Raw genomic sequence first — 14,406 nt, 5'->3', positions numbered from 1 at the left:
TCAGGCAGCGTTCTACGGACCAGCAAGTACGATTCGTACCGACGTCACTGCCGAGAAATTGAGGACGACGCGAACAAGGAGCACCGGTACGCGACAGACAGCCATGGACCCCAACCTACGCGTCATCCCGGCCCTCATAGCCTACCACCTCGTGTACAGAAACCGACGCAGACGCAGCAGAAGGTCAGAACAACCCCCAGGGGCAAAGGGGGGGGTGTGGTGCAAGGGGCAAGAAACATAACCCACACCCCACAAAATACAAATACAACCTGCACAATAATTACCTCCATTGTCTGGCCACTACGGGGGGCGTGTCCACCAATCCCACGTCCCGCCACAACGGAAGTGGACGTGGACGCGTACCCGTCACCACCACAATGGTGGTACGGGACGTACCCATGCCCCCCAGAGCGTGGGTACGGACCGTACCACGCCTACCCCTACGTCACACCAACAATGGCGGTACGGCCTGCACTAACGTCCCAAAGGCATGGGTACGGGCCGCACCCCCAAAGTTGGGGTGCCGTAGGGGTACGGGCCGCACCCAGGGCATCAGCGCGTGGGTACGGCACATACCACGCCTACCCCTACGTCACACCAACAATGGCGGCACGGCCGGTACCCACGTCCCAAGGGCATGGGTACGGGCCGCACCCCCAAAATTGGGGTGCCGTTGGGGTACGGGCCGTACCCAGGACATCAGCGCGTGGGTATGGCTCGTACCACGACAGTGGACACATACATAGGGGTGGGTGCCCATCACTCCCAGCAGTGCCCAGACATATGAGGGGTGGGTGCCTATCACTCCCAGCAGTGCCCAGACATATGAGGGGTGGGTGCAGAGGACTCCCAGCAGTGCCCAGACATATGAGGGGTGGGTGCCAATCACTCCCAGCACTGCCCAGACATATGAGGGGTGGGTGCCTATCACTCCCAGCAGTGCCCAGACATATGAGGGGTGGGTGCCAATCACTCCCAGCACTGCCCAGACATATGAGGGGTGGGTGCCTATCACTCCCAGCAGTGCCCAGACATATGAGGGGTGGGTGCCTATCACTCTCAGCAGTGCCCAGACATATGAGGGGTGGGTGCAGAGGACTCCCAGCAGTGCCCAGACATATGAGGGGTGGGTGCCAATCACTTCCAGCAGTGCCCAGACATATGAGGGGTGGGTGCCTATCACTCTCAGCAGTGGCCAGACATATGAGGGGTGGGTGCCAATCACTCCCAGCACTGCCCGGACATATGAGGGGTGGGTGCCTATCACTCCCAGCAGTGCCCAGACATATGAGGGGTGGGTGCCTATCACTCTCAGCAGTGGCCAGACATATGAGGGGTGGGTGCCAATCACTCCCAGCACTGCCCAGACATATGAGGGGTGGGTGCCTATCACTCCCAGCAGTGCCCAGACATATGAGGGGTGGGTGCCTTTCCCTCTCAGCAGTGCCCAGACATATGAGGGGTGGGTGCAGTGGACTCCCAGCAGTGCACAGACATATGAGGGGTGGGTGCCAATCACTCCCAGCACTGCCCAGACATATGAGGGGTGGGTGTAGAGGACCCCAGCAGTGGACAGAGCCATGGGGTTGTGTACATCACCCTCCGATGAGCCAAACTCCATGGGCGCATGAAGGCATACACAATGTGCGACAATGTTGAGAGTGCCATGACAACACATCACTGACTGCAGTGTCCCACTCCCATGAGGATGGATGTCCTTCCCCCACTGCATGACACACCACATGTGGGTGTGATGACAAATTACACATGCATACCCACCCATGGTGGAGGCAGCACAATACACACACTGAGATCATGCAACAAGACAGTATCCTCATGTCAAACACCACTAAAGTAAGAGAGCCTAAGGGAACACACACTGTCACCCACATACCAGGAATGATAGAAATGCACAGGTGCCGGGGCAGCCAACAAGTTGTAGCCTCCCATGGAAGGAAAAGGGTGTAGTACACACAGATACAATGCCCACAATTGTCAGTCAGGTGCCCAAATACCCTGCAGAACATGTAACACATGTGTGTGAGGCAGGGAGTACACACATGCATAGTGCGGAAAAGGGAAATGTCCACATGAAGTCATGTCAATACATTCCATACACAACTACAGTGTCCAGCAAGGATGCCACAAACGATGCAGGTGGAGACATAGCAGAGCATGCATGGCCAAAGTCGAAGGGACGTGTCACACACCCAGGAAATGTTGACACAGCTCAGCACAACAATTGGCAAACACCCTGCAGGGAAGATGGCAGGTGCCACAGAGTAAGGAACACACCTTGGGACAATGTCACCATGCAGTAAGAGCTAACATCACCTAAGAATACATGCAGTCACCTTGTGACGGCATGAAGATACTAGGGTCCACCCCATGAGCAGCACACCACAACATTTCCCAGACACACAACACATCATCACCACCCCAACTCAGGTAGCAGCAGCACCAACAGCAATACCAGAAAAACATTTGTGTGCAAAGGAAAAACAAAAAACCACAATCAGCATTTCGAAGACAAGTAGCTACAGTACACTCTTCACCAAGCCCATGGGCCACGCCAGATGCGAAGTCCTGGAGGGGGACACGTCGGGACGCGTCTCCCCTAGCTTGCCTGCACAGTGCACTGTACCATATCATCCACAGAGTGGGGGGCATCATGCGGGGGGAAGAACCAGGCACTGCAGGGAAAGGAGGGGCACGGGTAGGTGCTGTGGGTGCAGGGACGGACGACTCCACCACAGGGGGTGGGGCAGCGCCAAAGGAGGCGGTCAGTATGGCGCTGCACACGGCAGCAAGCTCTTCCAGTGTCTCCCCTGCACCCGAAGGAACTACAGGCCCCAAGGAGGGGGGGGGGTCGGAGGGATGGGTCGCAGCGCAACTGGGGGAGGGTGTGGAAAGGGGGGGGAATCAACTACCCCGCCCGGGGAATCCCTCAAAAGCTTGCGGGGTGGGGTCACACTGGGGCAGGGGACGGACTGGCCATGAAGGACTCCCTGTCCGACTGTTGGGCAGGAGAGCCAAGAGGAGTGGTTCGGAGGTAGTGGCTCGTGAGGACTGAGGACTCCTACTGTGACAGCGTGGCTGCTGTATTCCCCCCGACCCAGTGCCTGTGCCTTCTCCCCCCTGTGTGTGCGTGACACGAGGTGTGCGCTTGGCCTCCCCTGGTGGTGTGCTGCCTGTGTCTGGTGGGGTGCGAGCATGGCGACGTCTAGGTGTGTATGGGACAGGCATGGGAGTGGGAAGGGCGGATGGTGCCGGGGTAGGGGGGGACGGAGCGCTGCAGGAGAGCCACTGCTGCCGTCAGTGACGAGTCCATTGACCTCAGCAACATCCGTTGGTCAGACATCGCTGATGACATGCCCTCCATGTACGACACCATCCGTGTCAGCAGTCTGGTGTGGCCATGGGGGACACGCAGGAGCCATGTCTGACCAACCTGCAACTGGCGCTGAATGTCCACAGACTCTGCATGGACGGCAGCAGTGGAGACAGGGGCAGGGGGTGCGGTGCCTGGCACGAAGGAGACATGTTTGGTGTACCACAAACTCCCCTCAGAACCCAGAACCCCTCATCCGACTAGCTTAGTGTCCCATTCGTTAGCTGAGGTTGAGCTCGGCGGTCCCAATGCATAGACAACCCAGAACAAGCGCATGACAATATTCTCACGAATGGTGGGAATCAGACATACCTGTACGTCATTATTCTCAGATCAGTCCACAACAGAATAGACACAGACACGGTAAAGTTGAAAGAGTTCATTCAATGAACCTCGCGTCCTAACATGCAGTACTGTGGCTAACATAAGCAGACAAATGGTTAAGTTCAGAAGCATCATCAAAGTTGCAATATCATAGACAATGAAAGGAGCAATCATGAGTAAATGACAGTGGAAACACCAACCTTCCTGTCGCCAGTAAACCAATAGTAGTATCATTCGACTAATAGAAGGTCTCTAGGCTTGAACGGGGGACCCCCCACCGTACAGATCAGCTCAGTGGTATCACATCACCGGATCATCTAGTCTCTTCTCCTGCGAAAGTTCCCCATCACAATGAAACTCAAACGTGCTGCACTACAATATGGCAAGCATTCGTCTATCAGGTATCTGCAGCTGCGTGCATGTAATGGCTAAATAGTGGGCCGAGCAACCTGCACACAACAACATGCACCGTCTAGTCACCCAGACTGTTTGTGTACACAATGTACAGTACAAGCTCTCTGCTCACTGTGAAGGATGTCACACAACAGACAATCCTCATGTGAAGCTAACTCGAGTAGGCATTTTAAAATTGATTACACGCAACTACAGTGTCGCGTGCAAAAGCAGCAAAATTGGCAAGATGGCTCACTAACAACTAACGCGGTGGTGCCAACTTAGCATTGTACATAGGGAGATAGGAATCATGACTACACCCCCCCTTGTTCGTACCACTAACCACTAGGGGTGCTAAATCGAGAACGCAGAGTTCAAGTCTGATACAACGGAACCAAGGGCATGAACTGGAAGTCCATAGAAGGGAAGCGAAAAAGTCAGAAAAGAAATGTCAATGATGAACGATGGTGCAGGGAAATGAACCATGTAAAAGGGGAAAAAACATAACATCGATGGATGCACCATGAAATGAGCAGGGCTAAAGTCAATCCATCAAGGTATAAGCACAATAAGTCGCAACAGCTTCCAAGAGGAAATCATTCGAATGTTCCGCAAAATTATCTGCCATCCAGTTCAGCAAGGGGAAAGAACACACGTGTTCCTCAATAATCGGGGCATCCAGCACCATTTGTGGACAACAGGTGGGGACATCAAGATAACTTCTGGATAAGAATTCAGTTGCAGCCGTTCCGATGTCCCAATTCCCAAGGACTCCATGTGCTGCAGCACAGGCCATAATCCCGACACCAGAGCAGTCCAACTCATGAGCCACTAAGGGGCCCATCAGTCGATCATAATCCGGGTCAGGAGACACCGAGTTACACAGGCATGAATCCAGAGCCCATTCGAATGGACAATCTAGGCAATGAAAGACAGGTTGCACGCTGGTAAAGAAGGGAAACCGGAAGGACAATCCATTGGCACTGCTTAAGGTCGCCAGCGGCAGAGTGCCGTAGAATTCAAGCATCTGTTTCCGAAGATGGAGCAGACGGTGCATGCTGTCTTCTAACGCAAGTTGTGAAGCCACAGCGTAGTACGCAGATCAACAATAGCACCCTAGCCACGAGTGCGAGAAGCAAAGGGAGACCTCCGAAGACGCTAGAACAAATCGAATGATGAAATGCGGGGATCACACCAAACAGAGTATGGAAGGAGGTCACAAGGCCAGAGCACACAATTCTGAAAAAAACATCCAGGCCACCTGTTGACGAGGCATGAAAGATAGTCTGAATCCGAGTCCCAAATATGTAGTGGGAGAGCAGTGTCCAAAAGCGCTTGCACCTCTGTGCGCGTGTGAGCTACGTGGATCTCTGACATATTATCGACAGACACATTATCGAACTACACAAATATCGCAACAAATATATCGACATCAAAAATATCGACATTGTATACTTATTTAAAAAACTACACTAATATCGACGCTACAATATCGTAATACAATTATATCGATCACACAAATATCGCACACATTAATATCGAAATACTAAATATCGACATAAGTTAATAAATATGACACATGTCACAAATATCGATAACCAAAATATAGACATCAATAATATCGTTTTTTTAAATATATCGACAATTCTAATACTAATAAAACCAATACTTTCAACAACATAAAGACAATATTTTACCAAAACATACATTTTCAAATGAGATTCTACTTAAACATAAACATAACATTTATAGCGATCTCTATATTTAACAACATAATAAAAAAAAACTAAAATAATTATCACATTGGCATTTCGAACACATTTAAATAAAATTAGTACACATTATAAACAATCTTTTTATATATAATAATTTAAAACTCTCCTCCTTTAAAACTAAATATACTCTTACTTAGCATTTTCCATAAAAGGAAACCAATTAACTAAAAAAAATTCAAACCATCCAATAGAAAGGCCACATACAGAAAACAACCAATAACATTCAAGAAACAATTTGAAACCACTATATAAACCAATTAAAACAAGTGTTCCACGGTGCCTTAAACCAAAGCATTGAAGGAAGAAGAAGCTCTACTAAACAGAAGAAACCTACATCCTATTACTATTCTAAAAACGTAAGTAAATATTCTTTTCTAACTAAACTGCCAAATTAAACTAAAACACTAATTTATCTTTACTCAAATAAATAACTAACTTATATATTCCATCTCTTTATGTTTCCACTACAGATATTACTCCAAACAGCTAAAGAAAATATTGAAGATTGCCAGAAAAGACTCACTAAAAAGTAAGTATACTATCAAAATACTTTATAAAATATTAATTAAATCCTACTCAAACCCCAAAACATCCTAAACCCCTAAACAAATCCATGTTCTCTTTTTTAAATTGTAAAAAACCTGTATAAATTAACACCTATAGTCTATACCACTGGGCATGAGGGTAGGCTCTGTTTGCTTAGTGAGAGGTTAGGCTACTGCATCTTATTTATTAGGCAGGAGGGGCACATAGTAATAGGGGTAGGAGACGGGGGTACATTGACATGTGGTGGGGGAGGGGGGGGGTAGAGAACTGGGTGGAAAGGTTGTTCATTCTCCTGAATAATTGGTCTTGATGATAAATGTGTGGTACTTCCGGGACAGATGAAGGTGGGGGAATGTTTTTTGAATTGTTAATTTGTAAAACAATAAAATAAGTTTCTTCAATAAAAATATAGTCTATACCAAACAGCAATACCACCCCACTTAAAAAACTAAACCAACCACAACAATAAATGTTCTTTAACTTTCAGAGACTAAATCAACTAAACAACATTTTTGCGACAAACAACATCTTCATTCAAATACAACAAAAAAGACTTGGTAAGAATATATAAAAAAAATGCTTTTTTGCTAATTTCATATAAAGATATAAAGTACTATAGCATATATTTTCATATACATTTTTTCCAGAATTGTAACACATCACGATGACAGAAGAAGCCCAATTTATAACTTCGCAGAAAGGAAAATTCCTATTGTGTTACATGGGTTACACATACACCCAAGAAAAGCAGACGGACCGAAAAGTGAACTGGAAGTGTACTAAATATTATTCTAACAAATGCTACGGCCGAGCAACAACAAGAGAAACAACCGTACTATATACAAGAGAGCATAACCATCCACCCAATCTCTCTGAAATAGAAGTCAGATCAACTCTTGAAAATATCAAAGAATTAAGCACAGGTTCACAAACTGCTACAAGTGTAATCCTAAAAGAACTATTACCTAGAGTGCCCAAAGAAGCAAGAGGCCAATTACCATCAATTGCTTCTATAAAAAGAACTATTGCTAGGACCAAAAAAGCAACCACGACAACTATACCATCCCCTAAAACTTTTCAAGAGATCATCATTCCACCAGAATTAAGTATCACCCACAATAATGAACCTTTTATTTTTTTTTATAACAAAAGCCCAGAAAAAAGAATCATAATGTTTGCTACTGCAAACAATATAACTAAACTGCAACAATGCCAAACATGGATGATGGATGGCACCTTTACAATATGCCCAAAACCATTCTATCAGCTTTACACAATACACGGTCAATATCACAACACTTCCATACCTTTAATTTATGCACTATTACCTAACAAACAAAACACAACATATAATGAAATGCTAGGAAAAGTAAAACAAGAATCTAATGATTTTTACCCTCAAACAATTATCATAGACTTTGAGCAAGCCATGATAAATTCCATTCTAAAACTGTACCCCCATACAGCTATCCAAGGATGTTACTTCCATCTTAACCAATGTATATGGAGACATTTACAAAAATCTTCACTAAGGTGCCGATCACAATCCGGTAAAAAATTCCCCCGTGCGACTCGTATCGGGTCTTTTTACCGTACGAATCGTACAAGTGCCGTACGAACTGGCAATCACGATTCGCATGGTAAAAAGTCCATACGAACCGCACTGGGAATCATTCCCCACACGTCCTCGGGTCGGAAAATGTGTCCGACACGTCCTCGGACGATTTACCTTACAAACGTGAAAAGCCAAGTCCGACCGAGGAATCACGATCCATCCCGTGCGTCCGACCGTACAACCGTATGGAAAAAACACCGTCCGCACCGAACACCCATAGCAACCATGGAGACATGTGCCCGCATACGCGCCCAACACTCCCCCCAGCCCCCGTACGTCCGACACGTACCCCCCGTGTATGTATACCCCCACCCGTCTAGGTACACCCCAGTACGTTCCAGTCGAACCCCCACCCCAGTACGTGTCATACCCCCGTCAATGTACACCCCCCCACCCCTGTACGTGTCGTACCCCCGTGTACCCCCACCCCAGTACGTTCCAGTCGTACCCCCACCCCTGGACGTGTCGTACCCCCCGTGTACCTACACCCAAGTACGTTCCAGTCGTACCCCCACCCCAGGACGTGTCGTACCACCGTCAATGTACACCCCCCCACCCCTGTACATGTCGTACCACCGTCTATGTACACCCCAGTACATTCCAGTCGTACCCCCACCCCAGTACGTGTCATACCCCCCGTGTACCTACACCCCAGTACGTTCCAGTCGTACCCCCACCCCAGTACGTGTCGTACCACCGTCAATGTACACCCCCCACCCCTGTACGTGTCGTACCCCCCGTGTACCTACACCCCAGTACGTTCCAGTCGTACCCCCACCCCAGTACGTGTCGTACCACCATCAATGTACACCCCCCCACCCCTGTACGTGTCGTACCCCCGTGTACCCCCACCCCAGTATGTTCCAGTCGTACCCCCACCCCTGGACGTGTCGTACCCCCGTGTACCTACACCCAAGTACGTTCCAGTCGTACCCCCACCCCAGGACGTGTCGTACCACCGTCAATGTACACCCCCCCACCCCTGTACGTGTCGTACCCCCGTGTACCCCCACCCCAGTATGTTCCAGTCGTACCCCCACCCCTGGACGTGTCGTACCCCCGTGTACCTACACCCAAGTACGTTCCAGTCGTACCCCCACCCCAGGACGTGTCGTACCACCGTCAATGTACACCCCCCCACCCCTGTACGTGTCGTACCACCGTCTATGTACACCCCAGTACATTCCAGTCGTACCCCCACCCCAGTACGTGTCATACCCCCCGTGTACCTACACCCCAGTACGTTCCAGTCGTACCCCCACCCCAGTACGTGTCGTACCCCCCGTGTACCTACACCCCAGTACGTTCCAGTCGTACCCCCACCCCAGGACGTGTCGTACCACCGTCAATGTACACCCCCCCACCCCTGTACGTGTCGTACCACCGTCTATGTACACCCCAGTACATTCCAGTCGTACCCCCACCCCAGTACGTGTCATACCCCCCGTGTACCTACACCCCAGTACGTTCCAGTCGTACCCCCACCCCAGTACGTGTCGTACCACCGTCAATGTACACCCCCCACCCCTGTACGTGTCGTACCCCCCGTGTACCTACACCCCAGTACGTTCCAGTCGTACCCCCACCCCAGTACGTGTCGTACCACCGTCAATGTACACCCCCCCACCCCTGTACGTGTCGTACCCCCGTGTACCCCCACCCCAGTATGTTCCAGTCGTACCCCCACCCCTGGACGTGTCGTACCCCCGTGTACCTACACCCAAGTACGTTCCAGTCGTACCCCCACCCCAGGACGTGTCGTACCACCGTCAATGTACACCCCCCCACCCCTGTACGTGTCGTACCACCGTCTATGTACACCCCAGTACATTCCAGTCGTACCCCCACCCCAGTACGTGTCATACCCCCCGTGTACCTACACCCCAGTACGTTCCAGTCGTACCCCCACCCCAGTACGTGTCGTACCCCCCGTGTACCTACACCCCAGTACGTTCCAGTCGTACCCCCACCCCAGTACGTGTCGTACCACCGTCAATGTACACCCCCCCACCCCTGTACGTGTCGTACCACCGTCTATGTACACCCCAGTACATTCCAGTCGTACCCCCACCCCAGTACGTGTCATACCCCCCGTGTACCTACACCCCAGTACGTTCCAGTCGTACCCCCACCCCAGTACGTGTCGTACCCCCCGTGTACCTACACCCCAGTACGTTCCAGTCGTACCCCCACCCCAGTACGTGTCGTACCACCGTCAATGTACACCCCCCCACCCCAGTACGTGTCGTACCCCCCGTGTACCTACACCCCAGTACGTTCCAGTCGTACCCCCACCCCAGTACGTGTCGTACCACCGTCAATGTACACCCCCCACCCCTGTACGTGTCGTACCCCCCGTGTACCTACACCCCAGTACGTTCCAGTCGTACCCCCACCCCAGTACGTTCCTGGTGCACCCCCAACACAACCTCCTAAGTACGGAGCGCACCCCATGCCCCAACATCACAACCGCATGTACGAGTCTTACAAAGCCACACACAAGGACAAAATCGTACAACCAAATGGCCCATGTACACACCGTACACACGCTCAAAACGCACGTACACAACCAGGACAAAATAAAACAACACAAGAATACACCAGTCGAAAGGCACACAGCCACTAAACATGGCCAACAACCACTTAAATAACACAACACTGACCTGCAACTGCCAAAAACAAACAGAGGCCCAATACACCACCACTCCTTATAACACACCCACCCAAAATTCAAAAACTGCCACACCCACCCATGGACCAATAAAAAGGGCCCACACACACAAACCATGAGCCTTTCCAACAGACTCACTGCTGCCAGACACCACAGAACCAGACTACAAGCTACACCACACCTTACACTTGCACACCTTCAAACGACCACCCTCACAAACACCCTCTCATCACATTCACACACACACACACAACCATCCACACCCCCCCCCAACATCCACACCCCCCCCCACACCCACACCATCCCCACCCACACCCCTCACCATGCCCACTACCAAGAATCCAAAGTTCAGTCACCGAGAGTTGGAGGTCCTTGTTGATCAAATCCTCAGAGTCGAGCCACAGATCTTTGGAACATTGGTCAGAAGCACCAGCCAGGCAGCCAAAACAGCCATGTGGCAGACCATCGTCGATGCTGTGAATGCTGTTGCGGACACCAGGAGGACCAAGCAGGATTGCCAGAACAGGTGGTACGATCTGCGGAGGAGGGTCAGAGCCAAGAGGCAGGAGGAACACGACCAGGCCAACGCCACCGGAGGAGGGCCCTCCCGCAGAGCCGTACAGTACCATCCCTGGGAGGAGAGGGTGATGGCCATACTGCCGGTGGAGGCAGTTGAAGGAGTAGAAGGACTCCGAGACCCGGGTGAGTACACAAACAACGCACCTCACATGGGGGGAACTGCAACCACAACCAAAATCAATAACAGGCACGCAACCACCACAAGCCATCGCATTACTCAACCACACTCCATGAGCAGGCACATGCCACTGCTGCCACCATGCCCCATGCACCCAGCTGGACAATGTCAAGTCACAGGCCACAGAAGACAACAACACATGACACGGTAACCCGGATGGCGGGAGGCTGGGCACCAAGAATCACATAGTGCGACTCCAAAGCAGACAACAATGCCCTCTGCCCATATGGCCTAGGTCACAGCCAGACAAACACTGTGTCCCAACACAGGAATGACTTGCCAGCAAATGGCGGACGCCTTGCATCAACACATGGGGGTGAAGGCACTGTTTTGCACATGCCAGCAGCTAATGAACAGCCAACAGTGTGAAAGAGTGGCAGCACACACCACCACAGCAGCAGCGCACAGACACACAGCAGACAAAATGGGTGCCTGGAGATCAGAAACAAACTCACATCAACAGGACAAGGGCCACTCAAAGATCTGCTAACAGTGTGTGCCCAGGAAGCTGGGCCAAGGTGACAGAGGGTGACACACGGAGGGAGGGAGAGGGGGACACAGAGGGAGGGAGAGGGGGACAGAGAGGGAGGGAGAGGGGGACTGAGAGGGAGGGAGACGGACAGAGGGAGGAGGCTGACACACGGAGGGAGGGAGAGGGGGACACAGAGGGTGGGAGAGGGGGACAGGGAGGGAGGGAGAGGGGGACTGAGAGGGAGGGAGACGGACAGAGGGAGGAGGCTGACACACGGAGGGAGGGAGAGGGGGACACAGAGGGAGGGAGAGGGGGACAGAGAGGGAGGGAGAGGGGGACTGAGAGGGAGGGAGACGGACAGAGGGAGGAGGCTGACACACGGAGGGAGGGAGAGGGGGACACAGAGGGTGGGAGAGGGGGACAGGGAGGGAGGGAGAGGGGGACTGAGAGGGAGGGAGACGGACAGAGGGAGGAGGCTGACACACGGAGGGAGGGAGAGGGGGACACAGAGGGTGGGAGAGGGGGACAGGGAGGGAGGGAGAGGGGGACTGAGAGGGAGGTAGACGGACAGAGGGAGGAGGCTGACACACGGAGGGAGGGAGAGGGGGACACAGAGGGTGGGAGAGGGGGACAGAGAGGGAGGGAGAGGGGGACTGAGAGGGAGGGAGACGGACAGAGGGAGGAGGCTGACACACGGAGGGAGGGAGAGGGGGACACAGAGGGAGGGAGAGGGGGACAGAGAGGGAGGGAGAGGGGGACAGAGAGGGAGGGAGAGAGGGACAGAGAGGGAGGGAGACGGACAGAGGGAGGAGGCTGACACACGGAGGGAGGGAGAGGGGGACAGAGAGGGAGGGAGAGGGGGACAGAGAAGGAGGGAGACACAGGGAGAGCAAATCAGTCCTTTGGTGTGTGGGAATGTCTGCTCGTCAGCAGGTGGACTGCGTGCATGTAGACAAGGGTGCCCAGTGCCAGAACCCCCCCTCTTCATCATGGCAAAACGCAGGGCCATGTTACAACCTGTACACGAGCACAAGGACAGCCACCTGCATCATATGAGTGTGTGGATCCACTCCATGTGCACATGTACAGTGCTACAAGGAAGGCGCAAACGCATAGCTCGGCACACATGCACACTCCACTGCTGACTGCAGTCACACTTGACGCAGCAAGTAAGACTGTGCCACACATAGTTAAAGGGGCCAAATTGGTGCCCAAGGGACACACACATGCACAAGTGCACTGTGAGTGGAATGCAAGACAGATCCTAATTCCAAGAGGAAATGTGCCAACTTTGTAACGGATGAAACATGGATGTTGCATGGATCAAAATTAACATTTTCTCTCTCACACACAGGTCAACGTCGTGCTGCACCCCCCAACACTGGGGGGGAACACTCACAGGACCCGGATCTGCAGGAGACCGATCCCACCGGCAGCGACCACTCTCACCACTCTGCGGACGACCCCGACCGACCTGGCCCCTCTGGTGTCCAACCACCTGCAGCACCTGCGTCAGGTACAACCGTGCCAACCACCACCCCCACTCCTGCCACATCCCAGGAGACACCCAGGATCCCTGCCCCAACACCACAATGCAGCCAGGCTCGCCAGGAGGGACACGGTGTCCCGGGCACCCAGGAGGAGGCAGGCGACAACGCCAATGCCACCCCTCAGGGGTCCCGGAGACCCCATGTGCCCACAAGTGCAGGCCAGACGCAAGTGGGCAGGGGTGGTGGGAGTGGAGAGCGGCGGAGGCGCGAGCCTGACCAGTTGGCTGGGGATCCGGTATTTTCCCATGTCCGTAACATCCTGGACTCATACCGGCAGGACACCACGGGCATGGCCCAGGTTGTGTCCGTCCTCGAGGGGATCAAGGTCCAGCAGGCCCAGCAACATGCGGAGCTAATAGCCTGTCTACAGCTACACCAACGGAGGATGGAGGACAGACAGGCTCAGCAAGTGACGGCGTCCCAGGGGATTCACGCTGAACTCCGTCGGATGGCCGACACCATGGCCGACCCTCCCTGTGCCAGAAGGCGGAGAACATCACCACCCACAGGGAGGGATCATGAGGAGGAGGAGGAAACATCCGACGGAGCATCCCAGACGTCGTCACGGCCTGCTGCTGAGGTTCCCCGCAGGAAGCCGGGTCGTCCACGGAAAGGACCGTGAGGGTGGCTGCTACATCACCATCTCCCAGGACACCTGGCCTGGCACCTGGCCCACTGGAGCAACAGCATCACAGCATCAAGAGACATTCTCTGCCACATGGCCCTGCTGGTCACTGGCTGACCAATGTTGACAAAGACTGTGGCATGGACTCTGAGGATTTCCAATGGCAAGGACACCAACTCCCCTACTGAACTTTGGATTCCCTAATCCCGGAAAGGCCCTCACTTGGCCCCCCCCCCCCCAATAATAAATCACACTATTAAGAGTAGATGCCTGCTGGTAGCATTATT

At 52.5% G+C, this 14,406-nt stretch overlaps 1 protein-coding gene and 1 long non-coding RNA gene across 2 annotated transcripts in view; one reads left to right on the top strand and one right to left on the bottom strand.

The window, feature by feature from the left end:
- The window catches only part of LOC146860809 (sperm-specific sodium:proton exchanger-like), a 5,538,638-nt gene that overhangs the window by 4,686,840 nt on the left and 837,392 nt on the right, over nt 1-14,406 (bottom strand). The gene's annotated exons all lie outside the window — the stretch shown is intronic.
- Nucleotides 6,352-7,180, top strand: LOC146860811 (uncharacterized). The gene is made up of 3 exons (XR_014979208.1): nt 6,352-6,412; nt 6,917-6,986; nt 7,077-7,180. It is a non-coding gene; the product is annotated as an uncharacterized LOC146860811 (long non-coding RNA).

This window comes from Triturus cristatus, chromosome 3_1 (genome assembly GCF_964204655.1).
Source record: "Triturus cristatus chromosome 3_1, aTriCri1.1, whole genome shotgun sequence".
Lineage (NCBI taxonomy): Eukaryota > Metazoa > Chordata > Amphibia > Caudata > Salamandridae > Triturus > Triturus cristatus.
This window is presented reverse-complemented; position numbering and strand designations above follow the sequence as displayed.